This window comes from Tenrec ecaudatus, chromosome 2 (assembly GCF_050624435.1).
Source record: "Tenrec ecaudatus isolate mTenEca1 chromosome 2, mTenEca1.hap1, whole genome shotgun sequence".
NCBI lineage: Eukaryota > Metazoa > Chordata > Mammalia > Afrosoricida > Tenrecidae > Tenrec > Tenrec ecaudatus.
Window position 1 is genome coordinate 48,024,159 of NC_134531.1, and position 8,569 is coordinate 48,032,727.

Genomic DNA, 8,569 nt, shown 5'->3' on the forward strand with positions numbered 1-8,569 from the left:
TAAGACAATTCAATGGAATGTTTCTTAACCACATAAAAATGCTTTAATTTTAAGTAAATTTAATTTTAAGTGAATTCTCATTTAAATTCAAAATGGCTAGAAAAACCAGAGAGGAAATAGACTGCGTTTGTGAAGATGTGAAGAAATGGAGTCCCTTGTGTATTGTTGAAGAGATGTTACGTGATATAGCTAACTAGGGAAACAGGTTAGCAATGTCTTGGAAAGTTAAATATGAGCTTACCATATGACCCAGAAATTTCTTTCCATGGTATCTTCCCAAAATAACAATAGCAACAATAAAACTGAACCTATACAGAGCAAATGAATGTCCTAAGCCAGGCACATTCAATTGCCCAATGAGCCAGGTAGGCACGGGTTTGCTTGTGAAGTTTGAGTAATCTGTACTGGACAGGTTCACATGTTTTCCATCTGTCAGTGACTGTAAATTGAAGGAACTCTGATTCTTCAGGAAGTTGAAAGGCAGGTACCACACCTATAAGCAGAATCTTTGACTTGTTGAAAAAACATGTGAAACTGTTCACTACAGATTAGTAAATAAGCGCAAGAAAGGCAGTGCTTACCTTACTTATTGAATAAATTGACACTGCTCTTGGAAATATTTTTCATAATAGTTCCAAAGTGGAAACCTACGTCTCTCAGCTAGTGAATGAGGAAATAAAATGTAGGCTATACATACAATAGGAGACAATTCAGTAATAAAAGTGATACACTGCTAATACATGCTAAAAAAGAAACGTTTGGAACATGCTAAGCAGAAGAAACCAGGTGCCAAAAGCCCAAGCAAAAGCAAATCTATGAACTCACAGGCCACTCCCTGAGAAATGTGGGACAGCCTGCGCCCATAAAGATGGACAGCCTTGGAAATGAGGTGGAGCCATTCTACTACGTCCTGTAGCGGTGCCACGAATTAGGATAAATTAGGATGGACAAGGGACATAGACAGGTTTTAATTTATAGGACTAGGAATGGACTGCAATCCAGACTTGGAAATGTTTGGGAATGATGGAAATGTTCTTAAATTGAATTGTGATACAAATTTACCAAAATATATTTGATTAGAATGAGCTAATTTTACAAACTGTAAGTTATACTAGATAAAGCTGTTTAAAAACAGATATATATTATATGGGCAAAGTTATACAAGATACTTACAAAAACCTCAGGGCATATCTTCTCAAACTATGGGGTGATGCCTGAAGTGAATGTAGATGAACAAAATCTGCCTGCTGGAAACCCATCTCTGCAGAGAGGTACCATGTGCAATAAGATGGGGTGAGGAATGAGTACACTCCTACACACACTACACGGCCTACGTTGCTCACTACACCAGCAGTTCAGTGAGAGAAAGATGAGGTTGTCTGCTCTCACAAAGATTTACAGCTGTGAAAACCCTAGAGAGGATTGCTGTGAGGCAGGGTCACCTTGATAGTAGTGTTTGTTTGTTTGTTTGTTTGTTGTTTGTTTGGGGGGAAGGGGAATTGATGCATTGCAGTAATAATCCTTTGCAACCAGACCTTCCCACTGGTTCATTCCACTTTGACCCCTTCTGAGTATTTGCATTTGCACCCCAGATATACTTAAACTGAATCTACATTTTAGCATACAATCACTTGAGGTCTTGTTAAAATGTAGATTTGGATTAAGGATAGCTGGGGTGAAAATATCATGTGATAGTTACATAACCTGTTGTCAATTTGAGAGTATTAAGAATGAAGGGGCAGAGTTTAGCCTATCAGTCAGGTCGCAGCTTGATGACCTCATTTGGAGATGCTAAGGAGATAAATTCCTCACTGGAGGAATACACACTCACTCTCTGTGAGACATTACTGACGAGGAGACTGATGGAGCTATGCTGATGCAGCCAGAGCCCTGGGAGCTGGAGGAGCCACGTGGAGAGCCCTGCCAGCGCTGGCATGCCTACACTGTCACTGGATCCACAAGACTTTCTACCCACTGACCTGTGGTCTTCCTGACTTCGGAGTCATTGCATGTGTTTCGTGAATCTGAAGAGGACTTTATGATTGGTTGCAGACATATGGACTAATATCAGACTTAAGGACTTGATCTGGACTGGGATGTTTTCTCAATATGCAATTGTTCTTATATATAATGCTCTCCCTTAAACACATATGAGTCTCCCCGAATTTGTTTCTCTAGTTTACCCAGACTAACACAGAACATTTCTCATCAAGCAATGCTCTGAATTCAATCCTTATTTAAAAGCTACTTGACAGGGTCACTGAAAGGATTAAATTGAGAAGTAGATGCTACTTGAGGACTAGAGTACCCCTGACCCAAGCCATGGTATTTCCAATTGTCTCAAAACATGCGAAAGTTGGTCATTGAATAATGAAGACCGAAAACGATTTGAAACATTTGAATTATGATGCTAGAGAAAAAATGGAAAATATAATGGGCTGCTAAATGGACAGGCAGGTTTGTTCTTGAAGAAGTACAATCAGTGTCCCTGAGAGCAAGGATGGCAAGACTTCTTCTTATATATTTTGTATCTGTTGTCAGGAATGACCAGTCCCTGGAGAAGGGCATCGTGCTTGGTAAAGCAGAGGGTCAGGAGAAAGGGGAAGGCCCTCAAGCAGATGGATTGACACAAAGACTCCACAATAGAACGATTTCCTCAAGCACACAGGAACAATTGTGAGGATGACACCTGACTGGTCAGTGTTTCCTTCGATCGTGCATAGGGCTGATGTGGGACGGAACTAATTGGATGACACCTAACACCAACGCAAGATGCAACAGGAACCATGGTGGCATAGTGGTGTACAGGTTGAGCTGCTAGCCACAAGTTCAGCAGTTTGAAACCACCAGCTGCTCTGCAGAGAAAGAGGGAGCTTTCTGTAAAGAGTTACAGTCTCGGAATCTCACAGGGGCAGTTCTACCCTGTACTATCTGGTTGTTATGAGTCAGCATTGACTGGATGGGATAAGGGAAGGAGGGAGAAAGAGATGGAGAGAGGGAGGGAGGGAAAGAGGGAGTTAGAAGAGGAAATCCATAATATACTAATATATTGGCTAAGTGTCTGAATTTCTCAAAAGCAGAGAACATGAGTTATATTGCACATTATAAAGTATTTTTAAACAAATGAAAGCATTGTCATTTTTTATTGTAAATAATTCATAAAAGTTTGTAAAAATCATACATAAAAAGATTCACTGACTATTTTGGCTGCTTTATTTCACTTATCATGTTTTCAAGGTTTATCTATGCTGTAGCATGTTATTTTCATTAATGTGAACACAATCTCACAGAATTATATGTGTAAAAATTGTTGAGGCTAAGCTCGCCCCGCGGTCCCGTGGATCTGTGTCTTCCTTCAACAGTGTTTGAACGGAACAGATCCGGGGACTCCCTGCCACCAACCCTCCGCCACGCAACAGGTTTCTTTCCGGAAGTAACTTAGGGACCATCTTCTCGGCCAGCCCCTCCTCTGGGGACAAGCGGACACTTATTTGGCGTGTGGTGACCTCCAAACCGATGCATCCTGAGCTCTCAGATCCGTCAGAATGATTCCGCCGACGCGGAGGCCGGCGTCCACAGTCTGGTCAACCTGCACCTGCAGGCCTCTGACACCTGCCTCTCTCTGGGCTTCTTTTTCGACCACGACGATGTGGCCTTGGAAGGCGGGGGGCACTTCTTTCGCGAGCTGGCCAAGGAGAAGCGCGAGGGGGCCGAGCGTCTCTTGAAGCTGCAGAACCAAGCAAGGCGGCCGCGTCCTCTCCCAGGATGTGCAGAAGCCGTCTCGAGATGACTGAGGTCGAACCCTGGAAGCCAGGGAAGCTGCCCTAGCCCTGGAGAAAAAACTCAACCAGGCCCTTCTGGACCTGCGTGCCGTGGGGTCCACGCACACCGACCCTCATCTCTGTGACTTTCTGGAGAACCACTTCTTGGACAAGGAGGTGAAACTCCTCAAGAAGATGGGCGACCACCTGACCCACCTCCGCAGGCTGGCCAGGCCCCAGGCCGGCCTGGGCGAGGATCTGTTCGAGAGGCTCACTCTCAAAGAAGACTAGGAACCTGCGGAGCCAAGCCACCTGCCAGGGACCCTCTGCCTCCCCACTGCCGGCCTGTGCCCCTCTGCCTGAACCCGTCCGCAGCACCACCGCCCTGGAGCCCCTCCCCCCAGCTGGGGACCAAATGGAAACAATAAAGCTTCCTTTTGCAGCAAAAAAAAAATTGTTGAATTTGAAAATACTTTTTATATGATATATATGTGTGTATACGTATACACTCACATATGCACGTGCATGCACACGTAACAGGAAGCTTCAAAAAGTACATAGAAGAAGTCATTATGGATTGTGGTAAGAGCTGAAAGAGCCCCCAGTAAAATGATTTATTTAAAAAAAGAAAGAAAAAGTCATTGTATCTTCATGAACTATTTTAAGCCCCCTCTGTACGTATACATGTGCAATGCATATAGGTATATATAGATTACATGTGATATATATGTGGAGATGGATTGACACAGTAGCTACAGCAATAGGCTCAATATAAAAACAATTGTGAAGATGGTGCCGGACTGCACAGTTTCCTTCTGTTGCGAATAAGGTCACTATGGGTTCAAACCAACTCAATGGCATCTAACAATTGTATATAGATACATATATATTACACACATAGTTGTTTATATATAAATTTTGCACTCAAGTTGTTTATACATAAACTTAGTTTTATATATAGCAATATTTATATATATATATAAATTTATTGTCCTCAGAGTTGATTCCAACTAATAGCACTCGGCGATGTCCGACTGCTCCTGAGGGTGTCTGAGAACGGGCTTTAGAGCAGCAGACAGCCGCATTTCCCCACACAGCAGCTGGTGCATTTGAACCATTGACCTTCAAATAGCAGCTCGATGCTAAAACTAAAGAAACTCTCGGCCTCTTTCTACACATATATAAACACACACATATGTAACATGTATTACATACAGACTTATTATAATAAAGGATAAATTATTTACAAAAGAAACTGATCCAGAAAAAAAAGGGCAAGTAAGTTATTATCCCTTAGCAAGATGTAGATTCTGTTATGAATGGTGTCGATGCATGAGTTCAAAGAAATGACAACATAAACAACTTTGAACACAGAAAGACCTTCTGCATTTCTAACACGGGACGTCTGGGTTGCATTGTGAACAGCAAAGAGGAGAGTGTTTCTGTGGACCCACGGGATTATTCTCGAGCTCTTAGAAACCCACCACCACAAAAGCCTCTGGCTGCGACGTTCAAAGGTGCTCGGTGCCCGCCTTCAAGCAGGCCGTCTGGGGAATGGGTGTGTCGCTGTGCCGGAGAATATGGAGACATGTGGTCCAGCCGGAAAATGGAAAAATTGCACGTCATTATTTCTCCGGCAGAGTGCGGCGACGACGTGAAAGGAAGACCTAATGAAGGTGCACTCAGCCTCTCAGAGGCTTTTCCTTCTGGGGAGCGCAAGGTTACTTGAATGTTTCGCTTCCTTTCCTCTAGTTCCGTAACGTTACAGTAAACCCTGCACAGAGGGGGTTAATGTTGCAAGGATGTTTTAAAATAATTTCTGTGACCAAAACCAGAGATACAAGCCTGGCAGTAATTCTCCCGGACTTCAAGCATCCTGTATTGATTGATTAATTATTCCACCAATGAACTAACAGGTATTGACCTTATCTGGTTGAGTAGCATTTAGCCAAAAGTCAGTAATCTACATCGATCACTTAATGGGACATCAAAGCTCAGCATTCTGACAGGTTTATGTCATTCGCAAAAAAAAAAAAAAATCGGTCTCTGTTTTGCTGATACCTTGGCCTTTTGTATGAAGCAGGCGTTACAGAAAACGAAAAGCGATGGCAAAATTAAGTCTTGAAAATATGGCTTTGTTGTGTAAAGGGGGCTCTCCTTACATGACTGCAAATAGCTTTTCTTGAAATCTCATTCAATGTGCTTTTGGCTTGGGTGTCTGTTTGCAGGCTGGCAGAGCACCGTTCTTCACAATTTTGATGCAGGCTATTCTGTTGAAGCATGAAATTATCAAGCCAATGGACCGTGTGATAATTAACACGTCAACAGAGCTAAACATAATTTAACGATGCCTAACTCAGATTCCCTAGGAAAGGCTCCATGTGAAAAGAGCTTGGGCCAGTGAATTTGAGATAGAAAACTAGGTTCGTGGCTCGCTTACCCAGTCTTTTCTGAATGCAAGAATACTGAATTATAGTCAAGAAAACCCACTCATCCAAATAGAGGAGTTCCTTCCAGAAGCAGCAAATATCCCATATCTACTAATAACATGGACACACGTTTACAAATATAGTTATGTTCCTTGATATCGCAATTCAGTGTCATCAATGTAAAAAAATTCACAACAGCGTCTTATGAGGAATGGGTGAGAAACCCTTCATGACATTGCCTCCGGCATGGTCTCTGTAGCAGTTCTTCTGGCATCCTCCTCTGCGCTGTCAGGTGGCTGTCTGTTTTAAAATGCTTCATTCTGGATTCAGAACTCATATTTTAAGTTTTAAATATTGTGCATGCACTTAGTTCAAGTATAGTTACTGTGTGCTAATTTAGTTGCCTTCTGCAAAGACTCATTTTCCAAGCAATCTGTTGTTTAAGACGGCAGCACTGTCCCAGCTTTGCGGTAGCGCAAAGTGATGCATTCTCCTCTACGGGTTCTAAGACCCACTGTGCTGGCACCTTCTGGGCCTCCGGCTTAACGCTCTGTGGAGGGGAAGGCGCTATGCCTGCCTGATGTCAGAGCGCAATGACGTAGCCCTATTTTGGATTGGCATCCACAGTGCTCAATGTCTCCTTCTTCCTCCTCCTTTGGAGGAAAGCTCTGCATGCACTGTAGTGTTTTTACCATTTGGCACACTTGGTTTAGGCCCAAGAATGATTTAGATAGTAGAGCTAAGTTTTCCTTAAAAAATAAGCCATTCAAATAAACATTAATTTTTATAATTAATCTAATAATCTCTACCTATGTTAAAAACGATAGCCAAGTTTCAACCTGCAGTTAACTATATGCCAACCTAGCTGAAATGTCGGGTATGTTCTATTGCTTACATATAATATATAACCTAAAAGTTATTAATAATTCACTTAATAATAGATTGACAGGAAAATACAAAAAAGGAATAATAATACACTGCTTTACCTTTTCCTCCAAGTTAAAATTATATGGAAAAATGCATGAACTATGAAACATAATCTATCCTAATCATGAAATATTGTATAGAATTGAATAATTCAATTGATTATTTGACAAAAATAAATCTTTTTTTAATTGAAAATTAGTTTCATGAAGAACCATACTTAGAAAAGAATTATACTTAGGTTGTGTCCTCTAAAGAAGCAAAACCAGTGTGTGTATATAACACAGAGAGAGAGAGAGAGAGAGAGAGAGAGAGAGTTATCTCAAGGAAATGGCTCATGTGACCGTTGAGGCTCGCAGGTTGCATATCTATGAGTCAGTCAGGCTGGAGCCGTTTCTCGTTTCATGTACATGTAGGCACTTACAAACCCTAGACTGGCAGGTGAGAGGATGGATTGCTGGCCTGAAAGTAAAGAAACAGAGGGCAGATGATGGTGAGCTAGACACAGGATCCAGATGCGGCAAGAAGCAAGAAAACTGCAGAGTGTCTGGGCAAAGTTGACACCAGGGCACACCCCTTAGAAAATTCCCTTTAAATTTCTTGGCAAATCCCATCAGAGAAATAATTACTTTACATCAGATCTAACCATAACTGTCACACCACTGAGAATCAGGGCCCAGCCAGGTTGACACACAACCTTAACAATCAGTGTGCAGGGTAGCAACGATGAGGCATAATATAACTTTCCTCTAGTTCTTAAATACTTCCTCCTCCCCACTATCATGATCCCAATTCTATCTTACAAATCTGGCTAGACCAGAGGATGTACATAGGCACAGAAAGCAACTGGAAGCACAGGGAATCTAGGACAGAGGACTCCTCCAGACCCAGTGGTGAGAGTGGTGATGCCTGGAGGCTGGAGAGAATGTGGGGTGGAAAGGGGGAACTGATGACAAGAATTTACATATAGCCTCCTCCCTGGGGGAGAGACAGCAGAGAAGAAGGCGGGGGGGGGGGGTAGATGTCAGACTATGACAAAATAATAATAATTTATGAATGATGAAGGGTTCATGAGGTAGGGAGGAATGGGGAGGGAGGGGGAAATGAGCAGCAGATAGGGCTCAAGTAGAAGGCGAATGTTTTGAGAATGATGATGGCAACAAATGTGCATATGTTCCTGACACAATGGATGGATGGATGGATTGTGATAAGAATTGTACGAGCCCCCAATAAAATGATTTTAATTAATTAATTTTTCAAATCAAGCAAATTTAACAAAAAAATCTTGGAAGAGCTGTCACAGCACATTGGGGAAAGTGTTCTAGACCAACTAGGTCCATTTGAAGAAGGTAGTAAGCTCAACTTTGACCTGCCTTGCCGTGTCTTCGTGGTTCACAAACTATGACAAGTTTAGAGAATTATTGAAATCTTAATTGGATAGTCTTCGCATTCTGA

General features: G+C 42.2%; 1 pseudogene; it reads left to right on the forward strand.

Moving 5' to 3' along the window:
- Positions 1 to 1,210: 1,210 nt before the first annotated feature.
- On the forward strand, positions 1,211 to 4,052 carry LOC142439973 (ferritin light chain pseudogene; annotated as a pseudogene).
- The last annotated feature ends 4,517 nt before the right edge of the window (positions 4,053 to 8,569 follow it).